At 42.6% G+C, this 11,699-nt stretch overlaps 1 long non-coding RNA gene across 1 annotated transcript in view; it reads right to left on the reverse strand.

The window, feature by feature from the left end:
* The window catches only part of LOC125483947, a 61,307-nt gene that overhangs the window by 49,414 nt on the left and 194 nt on the right, over positions 1-11,699 (reverse strand). The gene's annotated exons all lie outside the window — the stretch shown is intronic.

Below are 11,699 nucleotides of genomic sequence, written 5' to 3' on the forward strand. Positions count from 1 at the left end.
TAGACCCTTCATCAGAAAAGGCCCGAAACGTCAGCCTTTCTGCTCCTATGATGCTGCTTGACCTGCTGTGTTCATCCAGCCCCGCACCTTGTTGTCTCATATTATTTTTAATGTTTAGCTATGGTACAACAAATAAAGAAGTGGTGGTACAGGAATACAGGCTAATGTTCTGGGGAAATGAATTCAAATTCCACCATAACAAATGGGAGTGTAAAAGACTAGTCTAAAGGCAACTTGTAACCCTATTGCATGTTGTTAAAATCCCTTCCGGTTCATTAATGCGCAAAGGAAATCTGCTGTTCTTGCCCAGTTTGACCTGCATGAGACACCAGACCCACAGCAATGTGGTTGACTCTTAACTTCCTTCTGGGAAATTAGGGATAGTCAATAAATGCTGGCACTCATATCCCATGAACATTTTTTTTAAAAACTAGGTATGATTAAAAAATTCAAGGACAATCAAAAGCTACAAACAATCCTGCAATGGCATGAGGAAATTGCAGTCAAAAAAACACCTCAGATTTAAAAATAGAGATTAAAACCAAAATGAACTGAAATTGCTGAAAACACTTAGCATGTGATCCTACATGAGGAAATAGATACAACTTAGAATTATAGGCATATTCTTCTATTGGAATCCTTCATCTTCTGATGAGATCCAAAAATGTTTTTTTTGTTGTTAATAGGATAGTTACAATTCCATAGAGAATGTTAATAGAATCTCTACAGTGTGGCAACAGGCCCTTTGGCCCAACAAATCCACACTGACCCTCAGAGCATCCCACTCAGACCCATCCCCCTAATCTACACATCCCTGAACACTACAGGCAATTTAGCATGGCCAATCCACCTAGAATGCACATCTTTGGACTGTGGGAGGAAACCCACACAGACACAGGGAGAATATGCAAACTCCACACAGACAGTTGCCCGACGTTGAAATTGAACCCAGGTCCCTGATGCTGTGAGGCAGCAGTGCTAACCACAGCCACCATGCCGCCCTGAAGAGAAATTCAAATATCAGTGATTAATTGAAAAAAAAAACTGTCATAAGTTTCACATTGTAAACAAATGCATTTTAGTTATACCCAAGAGATCCCTGATACATTAATGTTTCTTGAGCATTCATTCACATTTTCTCTAGGCCCAAGCCAAGGAATGCCACAGCTCTCAAGAATTCATTTTGGTTTCTACTGAGCATTCCGCTATTCTCTGAGGTATGATATTTCTTCAGGACTCTTCCATTAACGTTAGGCGATTTAAGCAACCTTCCAAAATCTCAGATCTGTGGACTCCTTAGCTCAAGTTTGGACTACTATGTTCCTGTTTTGTTTGTTTTAAGACTAAATCTTCATTCCTAGTCATGATAATTCCGGGTTCCGCAATTTGATTTGGGACAAAATGCCCTGGAATTACGGAGTTTCATTTCATTAATGCCAGGTTTTAAGAGAGTCGTGATCACTACCATTGAAATGAGTCCAGAAGCTGTCAGGTACAGAAATGGGTGGGATCAAAGGGCCACATCAGGGTACCAACACTTCTTTGCAGCTGTAAAGAAAACAAAAAGGGGCCCTCATCTCTTGCACTTCCTTACCACTCCCACGTTCCTAATGCCACCTCATGCTCCCAAAAGAGTTTGTCGACAATTTCCAAAATGGTAACTTCTCCAAAGCTTAATTACAAGTTTTACTTTGGCCATTCCACAAGCAAAAATCAGATCTGACTGAAGGCCTTTAACATACCCCTTAACATATTTAGTTACCTCCATTAACCACAAATGTGCATCTTGAAACCTGTTCTGTTCACCTCTTCCCATGCCAAAAAGGCAGGGACCCAGTCAGGGGTGGGATGCTGAATTTGTGTCTCTGGTGTTAAGATAGAGAGTCTTTTCTGTGCAACGATCAGGCCTAAAAATTAAAAAAAAACCTTTGGGCTTTCCGATAGCCCTCTATGTTCCCTGACTTGGTTTTGGACAGACACGAATTATTTTCTTCCAATCTGCCTCCACAGTTTCTGAACAGCTTTCAGCAAATTCTATCTTTCTCTGTTTTCTCCAAATTTTAACCAACATGACTGCTATTTTCATGAGTAAATACATAAACTACATAAACATATTAAAATAAAGGAAGATTTCTAATTCCATAGCCTACCTCGAAGGCAATGTTGCATATCTTGAGAAGCTCCAAACAGAAATGTGAGCTAATTATCTTTAAACCTCAAATGACCCTTTGATTAAGTGACCGACTTGAATAATTTGCATCTTCAAGGCAAATAACAGACTTTGTTCCCCACAGACTTACTGGTTACATAAAGAAACCCTTTGTTTACAAAGTATTTTTGGTTTCTTTTCATTTGAGGAAATTATGTGAATAATTGAAACCGCTGTGGTTTACACCCTACTTTCAAACTTAGTTCTGGATGCCTTGAGCTAACCTGTTTTACCAAGTCGTCAGAGATTAAGTCGTTCATTGTTTAAGGTTTTCCTACTTTTAATTCTAATCTTAGAAAATAAACACAGATTATGCTTTGATGCATAAGTAACCCAGGCTTATGTGGTTTATTCTGACATTAGGGTCAGACGGCATGGTGGCTCAGTGGTTAGCACTGCTGCCTCACAGAGCCAGGGGCCTGGGTTTGATTCCACCCTTGGGCGACTGTCTGTATGGAGTTTGCACATTCTCCCTGTGTCTGTGTGGGTTTCCTCCAGGTGCTGTGGTTTCCTCCCATAGTCCAAAGATGTGTAGGCTAGGTGGATTGGCCATGCTAAATTGCCCATCGTGTTCAGGGATGTGGAGCTTAGGTGGGTTATAGCGGGGAATGGGTCAGTGTGGACTTGTTGGGCCAAAGGGCCTGTTTCCACACTGTAGGGATTCTATGATTAGGGTCCTTTACCAGTTTCTCAATCAAGTTTTCCATTTATAAAAAATCTAACACCGAAAGTAAAAGTTTTATTCTAAGCATACAAATTATGAAATAAAATATTCTATACAGTATATTTACATCAAATGTGTAGTGACTGTAACAAGGTCAGCCAGGTGCACCTCATAGAATATGTGTTCCCTAATTGGAGCAGTTAACCTGGTCCAATCAGGGAGCCCTGGCTGACAGATCTAAACCGGAGTGTCAGATGTTCTAATCACTCTGACAGCTGGCTCTGAGGAAGCTGCACCCATGTCAAGTACTATGCACATGTAAATAAAGGGTGACTTGGTGATGGGATACCAATCTCTATGGAGTTATTTTAGTGGCAACAAGAGAAAAAACATGCTCCAGAAGAAATTCACTTACAACAGTCATCTTTGAGTTGTGGTAAGCATTTCTGACATCATTTCTGACATTTGGGAAACATGACATCCTGCCATTGAAGATTGGGCCCAGTATGTGGAAAGAATGAGTTTTTTTTTAGGAAAATGACATTAGGGTGGATGAAAAGCAATGCATAATTCTCCTGACAGCTTGTAGACACAGCTTTTTTGGTCTTTGGGAGCCTAATGTTTCCTCAGGCACCAGATACTGAAATCTTTCAAGAATTGATGGATTTAGTTAAGAAATATTATGACCAAGCCTCCTCTAATTCTCGCAAATGGTTTTACTCAGCAGTTTGAGAATCAGGGCAATCCTTGTCAGGAAATTGATGAGGTTAAGACGACTGGCAGAGATATGTGACTTTGGTTTAACCCTTAATAAAACAGAGACCATTTGGTACGTGGAATTAATGATGTAACCATGCAAAAGTGCCTACTAGCTGAAGCCCAACTGGACTTCAAACAGGCACTACAACTGGCTTTGTCATCAAACAATATGGCAAGTGGACCACGTGAGTTAAAGGGTATTCCAGTGGAAGTGGACACCTTCAACAGGCCGACTGAGCTTCGTGGACACCACTTGAGTGAAGGCAATTGCATAGCCTCATTCAGGACATATCTAGGTCAGTTCACAGCAAAATCTGAAAACAAAGCCAAGCCTTGGCTGAACAATTAACATTTTGTTCAGGATCCGGCCGGCAAGCCATTGTAGTCACTGCCCATATGCGGACTCGACAGCAAAAGAGTCCCAATAGGCCTGAACTGAGTTAGAGAACCCATAAGCCAGTATCCACGAGAGTGCACACCCTGGATATCACTTACCTCTGGCTTGGAACACTTAAATTACTTAGCAACATCAAACCAGAACCAATTAAAATAAACATCTGGTTAAATAGTCAAGCAGTTCTAATGAAGATTGATACCGGCATGGCAGTATCAGTGATTGCAGAACCAGTCTTTAACAAAATTTATTCTGAATTGCAACCCTTAAGGTAGCACAAGATCTTGGCTAGACTGATAACCTATACCAGGGAACCTTTACAGAAAAAGGGTACAACTTCAGTTCAGGTCTCATATGAGAAGCAGCTGGTTCAGTTCCCACTGATTTGTAGTAAAAGGCTCAGGCACAAGCCTGATGGGTGAAATTGGTTAAGAAAGATTTACCTTGATTGGCTCAACATTTTTTGATTAGAAAATGGCTGCCTAAGTGAAGTCCTAATTAAATACCCAGAGACTTTACCATAAGGTCTAGGGACTATCAAAGGAGCCAAGACCACCTTGCATGTTAACCAGGAAGCATTTTCAGTATTTTGCAAGGCCTGCCCAGTTTCATTTGCAAAAGTAGAGGCATAAATCAGGATGCTGGAAAGTGGAGGAATCATCAAACCAGTGCAGTTTGTGCAATGGGCAGCACCAATCATAATGATCGTGAAGTCCGACAGGTCCCTTTGCTTTTGTGGGATTTTAAACAAATGGTACACAGCTTATCGCAGCTGGATATATAACCAAGTCCTTGCACAGAAAACTTATACATAAGGCTGACAGGGCATTGTCCTTCATGAAGTTGGACATGAGCCATGCGTATCTGCAATTGCGGTTAGATGAGGATTCCCTGAAGTATCATCAGCCTGTGCCATTTTTCAGCAGATGATGAAGAACATTTTACAAGGTCTACCCCTGATCACCATTTATCTGAATGACATCCTAAGAACAGGGAAGACCCATAAAGAACAATCAGAGAACTTGGACATAGTCCTTAGACATTTTCCCAATGTGGCCATATGCCTTAGAAGGGAAAATTGTGTGTTTCACGCACCCCAACAGACCTACTTAGGCTACAGAGTTGATAAGACCATGTTACACTCATTGGAAGATAAAATGAGGATGACTTAAAGACGTCTTGGATCCCATGTCTGTATTGGAGCTTAGGTCTTTTCTTGGACTAGTGAATTATTTTGGAAAGTTCATAAATAACCTGGCCTATATTCCTGGCACCCTTACATCTGCTATTGAAAAATGGTCAGCATCAGAAATTGTCTCGTATCCAAGAAGTAGCCTTCAGGGAAGTGAAGAAGCAGCTATCATCATCTAAGGTTATGATCCCAAGTGAGATCTGGTGCTGACATGCGATGCCTCCCCCTATAATATTGGGGAACTCTTGTCTCACATATGGCTCAATGGAGAGGAACGCCCAAAAGCGTATGCTTCCTGGACTTTGGCTGATGCAGACTGAAAACATCCCAGATAGAGAAGGAAGGTTTGGTGGTCATCTTTGGCATGAGAAATTTCCATCAATACCTTTACAGAAATAAATTTGTAATAGTAACAGACCACAAACCCCAGCTAAGGCTATTCAAAGGGGACAAGGTCGTGCCACCCATAGTCTCAGGTCGAATTCAGCAATGGGCTCTCATTCTAAGTGCGTAGAATTACAAATTGGGCCACTGTCTGGGAGGCCAAGTAGCAAATGCAGATGCCTTGAACTGCCCGCACTGGTGGATGCAACACCGGTGGCGCTGCCACAAGAAGAATCCGTTCTGGTTTTAAACTTTCTAAACACCCTTCCAGTCACCACTGACAATATCAGACTGTGGACACAAAAAGATCCCCTCCTGGCAAAACTAAAACAGCTGGTGATGATGGCAGAAACAAAAGGGCCATCACGATCAGAACTGAAACCTTTCTGGACCCAGCAAGACCAGATCACCAGGACAGCATTTTATTGTGGGAAACAAGAGTGATTGTCCCAAGTAAAGATCGCTGCCAAATACTGGCTGAACTCCACTAAGGTCATCCAGGAGTGTCCAAAATAAAGATGTTGGCAAGTGGTTATATCTGGGGACCAGGATTGGATGCAGACATGGCCAAGTTGGTGAAAGTGCCAACAAGGTCAAAAATTACTGCCAGTAGATCCTCCACATTCGTGGGAATGGCCAAGTAAAGTTGAACTCGGTTACATGTCAACTATGCTGGCCCTTTCATGCATGCAACACTCTTAGTCATTGTGGACACCCATTCAAAATGGCTAGACATGCAGAGTTCATTCGTGAAACAGCATCAGGAATGCCAATGCTAGACACAAGATTCGTCTATGAGGGAGACAGTTTATTTTATTTTATGAGGTTTGGTGCGAAGGCATGGAAATGGCCCTGCATGGGTAAGAGGTATGGTCAACAATGAGGTCAGGTCCTATACAAAGTTTGGGTAGGTAAGGCAGTCTTGAACAAGTACATGGACCACATTAATACTGCAACCTTGCAAGCAGGGCAGGAGGAAAACATACCCAGCCCCTCAGAACAGCCGGGAAGGCTGTCAGAACCCGTGAGTTCTCCCGCTCTGTCTGCCGTCAAAGAAACCTTGGGGTCTGAAATGGACACAGTGGTTGTCACAGCCTCAACACCTTTACTACCTGAAAAAGAGGATGAATTTCTTCCAAGACATCCCAGGCGCAAGAACATAGAACATAGAACATTACAGCGCAGTACAGGCCCTTCGGCCCTCGATATTGCGCCGACCTGTGAAACCAATCTGAAGCCCATCTAACCTAAACTATTCCATTATCATCCATATGTTTATCCAATGACCATTTAAATGCCCTTAAAGTGGGCGAGTCTACTATTTTTGTAGGCAGGACATTCCACGCCCTTACTACTCTCTGAGTAAAGAACCTACCTCTGACATCTGTCCTATATCTATCACCCCTCAATTTAAAGCTATGTCCCCTCGTGCTAGCCATCACCATCTGAGGAAAAAGACTCCCACTGTCCACCCTATCTAATCCTCTGATCATCTTGTATGTCTCTATCAAGTCACCTCTTAACCTTCTTCTCTCTAACGAAAACAGCCTCAAGACCCTCAGCCTTTCCTCATAAGACCTTCCCTCCATACCAGGCAACATCCTGGTAAATCTCCTCTGCACCCTTTCCAATGCTTCCACATCCTTCCTATAATGCGGTGACCAGAACTGTACGCAATACTCCAAGTGCAGCCGCACCAGAGTTTTGTACAGCTGCAACATGACCTCATGGCTCCGAAACTCAATCCCTCTACCAATAAAACCTAACATACTGTACGCCTTCTTAACAACGCTATCAACCTGGGTGGCAACTTTCATTGATTTATGCACATGGACACCGAGATCTCTCTGCTCATCCACACTACCAAGAATCTTAACATTAGCCCAGTACTCTGTATTCCTGTTACTCCTTCCAAAGTGAATCACCTCACACTTTTCCGCATTAAACTCCATTTGCCACCTCTCAGCCCAGCTCTGCAGCTTATCTATGTCCCTCTGTAACCTGCAACATCCTTCCGCACTATCCACAACTCCACCAACTTTGCTGTCATCTGCAAATTTACTAACCCATCCTTCTACGCCCTCATCCAGGTCATTTATAAAAATGACAAACAGCAGTGGCCCCAAAACAGATCCTTGAGATACACCACTAGTAACTGAACTCCAGGATGAACATTTCCCATCAACCACCACCCTCTGTCTTCTTACAGCTAGCCAATTTCTGATCCAAACCGCTAAATCACCCTCAATCCCATGCCTCCGTATTTTCTGCAATAGCCTACCATGGGGAACCTTATCAAACGCTTTACTGCAATCCAAATACACCACATCAACCGCTTTACCCTCATCCACCTGTTTGGTCACCTTCTCGAAGAACTCAATAAGGTTTGTGAGGCACGACCTACCCTTCACAAAACCGTGTTGACTATCCCTAATCAAATTATTCCTTTCTAGATGATTATAAATCCTATCTCTTATAATCCTTTCCAACACTTTACCCACAACCGAAGTAAGGCTCACTGGTCTATAATTACCAGGGTTGTCTCTACTCCCCTTCTTGAACAAGGGGACAACATTTGCTAGTCTCCAGTCTTCTGGCACTATTCCTGAAGACAACGACGACATAAAGATCAAAGCCAAAGGCTCTGCAATCTCCTCTCTAGCTTCCCAGAGAATCCTAGGATAAATCCCATCCGGCCCAGGGGACTTATCTATTTTCACACCTTCCAGAATTGCTAACACCTCCTCCTTATGAACCTCAATCCCGTCTAGTCTAATAGACTGTATCTCAGTATTCTCCTCGACTACATTGTCTTTTTCCTGTGTGAATACTGACGAAAAATATTCATTTAGCACCTCTCCTATCTCTTCGGACTCGACGCACAACTTCCCACTACTGTCCTTGACCGGCCCCAATCTTACTCTAGTCATTCTTTTATTCCTGACATACCTATAGAAAGCTTTAGGGTTTTCCTTGATCCTACTTGCTAAAGACTTCTCATGTCCCCTCCTGGCTCTTCTTAGCTCTCTCTTTAGGTCCTTCCTGGCTAACTTGTAACTCTCAAGCGCCCTAACTGAGCCTTCACGCCTCATCTCTACATAAGCCTCCTTCTTCCTCTTGACAAGAGATTCAACTTCTTTAGTAAACCACGGTTCCCTCGCTCGACCACTTCCTCCCTGCCTGACAGGTACATACTTCTCAAGGACACACAGTAGCTGTTCCTTGAACAAGCTCCACATTTCAATTGTGCCCAGCCCCTGCAGTTTCCTTCTCCATCCTATGCATCCTAAATCTTGCCTCATCGCCTCATAATTGCCTTTCCCCCAGCTATAACTCTTGCCCTGCGTTATAAGAGGCAGGCTATGGTCTGGTACACACCGCCTGGCTGAGTCAGAGGCACCAAACCCAGTGCAATAACTTCCCACGAGAGGCTACAAGAGAAATAACAGGCCTATGTCCCCGGACTTAGAGGGGAACGAATGTAGTGATTTTAACAAGGTTGGCCGGGTCGACATTACAGGATATAAGTTCCCTATTTGGAGCTGTTCACATGATCTACTCGGGGACCCCTGGCTGACAGATATAAACCGGAATGTCAGAGGTCCTGTTCACTCTGAGAGCTGGCTCTGAGGAAGCTGCACCAGTGTCAAGCACAATGCAGATGTAAATAAAGGGTGGCTTCGTGACGGGATATTGGCCTCTGTGGAGTTTTTTCAAAATGTATAGCTGTACTGAAAACTTTTGAGAGAAACTTTGTCAGTAATATTTACCTGACCCAAGTTGTGTAAGTTATGAATTGTTGGTTAAGTTCACTGTGGAATGTGTCAAACTGCACCTGCCTGGTTTGTAAAGCTTGTCTTTGATTGCTGCTGAATAAATTTTGTATTAGGGTAGAATTAGTTTACAGGTTTTATTATGGGTTCAGAGAATTTTACTTTGGCTCATATTGCAAAGTTGTCTTTGCTTGGCATAATGGTGTTTGCAGAATAATGCACGAGTGCAAACTGTTTTGCTAACACATCATCATTGTAATCACGATTTTAATTCTCCCATTTCTTTGGACAGTGATGAAAGAAGTTCCATGACATTTGGTTTCCGCACCTGCAAACACTTGAGGTGCCTGTGAGGATCATCGGGGAAATGAGCTTGTTCTTTGGAACATGTAATAGCATGTTGGATTGTTTGTAACAAATTGTTGCCACAAAAAAATCTACTTTTGTCAGGAAGTTTGTGAAGATGTCTTATTCTACATTTTTTAAAGTTCCCTGGCCATGGCGAACAACTTTTATAAGTTTTCTCTATAGAAGTCTTTGAGATAACTAAAATTAGCATTTCAATCACTTACTTAGCCAACAATTAACGTTTTAAAACTACACTATGGTAATGTTTCCACTAGAAAGTAGATAGTTTTGTTTTATTAGTATATTATTCTTGGCTTATTTGTTCATGTATTACTGAATAATTATGGTTCTTACAGACTAGCCATGTAATTGCAGAAAATTTAAGCTATTAAAGATTGAATATTCCGTTAGATTTCATCCAGATAAGTTAAAGTGCAAAATAATTTTTTTTTATTTAAGCAATAGTTTTTTTAAAAAGGTGGTGCCTCCTAACTAAATAATGAAAATGGCTGACCAATGAAAATCAACCAAAGAAATGAAACAATTTCTTTTTCTAGAGTATTGATGGCTAAGTGTCTCTAATCGCAGCTTTAAATTCCATTCTGCAGTTAAATCATTAACTGGGTCTAAGTGAGGAGGGAGGAGGATTTCTGAAGAAGGGTCTAGACCCAAAACGTCAGCTTTCCTGCTCGTCTGATGCTGCTTGGCCTGCTGTGTTCATCCAGCTCTACACCTTGTTATCTCTGGGTCTAAGTGGGTATTGTTTTAATTTTTGTTCAACGATAGCAATTTTCTAACTTCCTGATTGGACGAAACTGATATTTTATTTTAATAGCATTTGGCTTATGCAGGAAAAAAAACTTAATGAGAAAGTTGTCAATTCAGTGCTTTCCCCATTTTAAGTGCAGATTTATTTGGTGGTAGGATGGTGGGTAGGAGTGATACATGTAGGTGTTGTTATTTACACCTCCAATCAAGTTCACGTCAGCAATTGGGAAAGCAGACCTTTCAAACCTGAGTCCACCTAGTGGTAGACAAAACAAGAGAACTGTCAGCAAAACAAAGGGATCTTGACACAAGGGAGAAGTATTACATTTTTGAATTTCATGAAAGTCATGAATTTCCCTGATCTTTCCTTTACTCTCGGGTAATGACATTTGATTGAAGGAAAGTTCATGTTGTACCATCTGATTTTGAATAGAAAATCTGGAGTAGCTTTATTGATGTATGATTTAGAAACATTGCAGAGTAACTTATACCAACAGAGCCTCATGTCCCATTGAACTGAGAACCACTGTCCCCCTAAGTCCCTCCTCTCCTCCTCAGCCCACAAACTCTACCCCTTCCTCACCTGCCACTCCCTCCCCGTATCCTCTCCCTTCCCAGCCCCCTCTCCTTTCTGGTCACCATCTCCCCTTTCCGTCAACCAACCCCACTCTTTCAGCCACCATCCACTTCAGTGCCCACAGCTCACGAAATACTCAGCTCTATTCTCACCATTCCCTCATTTTGTTAATACCTCACTCCATTCCTTCAGCTTGCCCCCAATCTCACTTCCCAGCACCCAATTTCCAACACTCGCCCAGCACCCAACACCCACTCTATCCCCTCAATCCCTCACCCAACCCACTTGACCCCACACCCTCAGCCCCAACTCCCCACCCACTCAAACTCCATCCCACTCACTCATTTGCCCCTTATCCCCCCTCAATAATTCCACCCCACTCCCTCAATCCTCACCACTCCCCTACATTCCCTCAAACTCCCTCTAAATCCCTCATTCCACCACTGTCCCTCATTCTACCCCACTCCCTCAATCCTCACCACTCCCCTACATTCCCTCAAACGCCCTCTCAATCCCTCATTCTACCACCGTCCCTCATTCCACCAGTCCCTCAATCCTTCATTCCCTTTTTAAACTCCTCATTCCGCCGCCGTTCCTTCAATCTTTCATTCCCAACACTACCCTTCCCCCC

This window comes from Rhincodon typus, chromosome 9, assembly GCF_021869965.1.
Source record: "Rhincodon typus isolate 14 chromosome 9, sRhiTyp1.1, whole genome shotgun sequence".
Classification (NCBI taxonomy): domain Eukaryota; kingdom Metazoa; phylum Chordata; class Chondrichthyes; order Orectolobiformes; family Rhincodontidae; genus Rhincodon; species Rhincodon typus.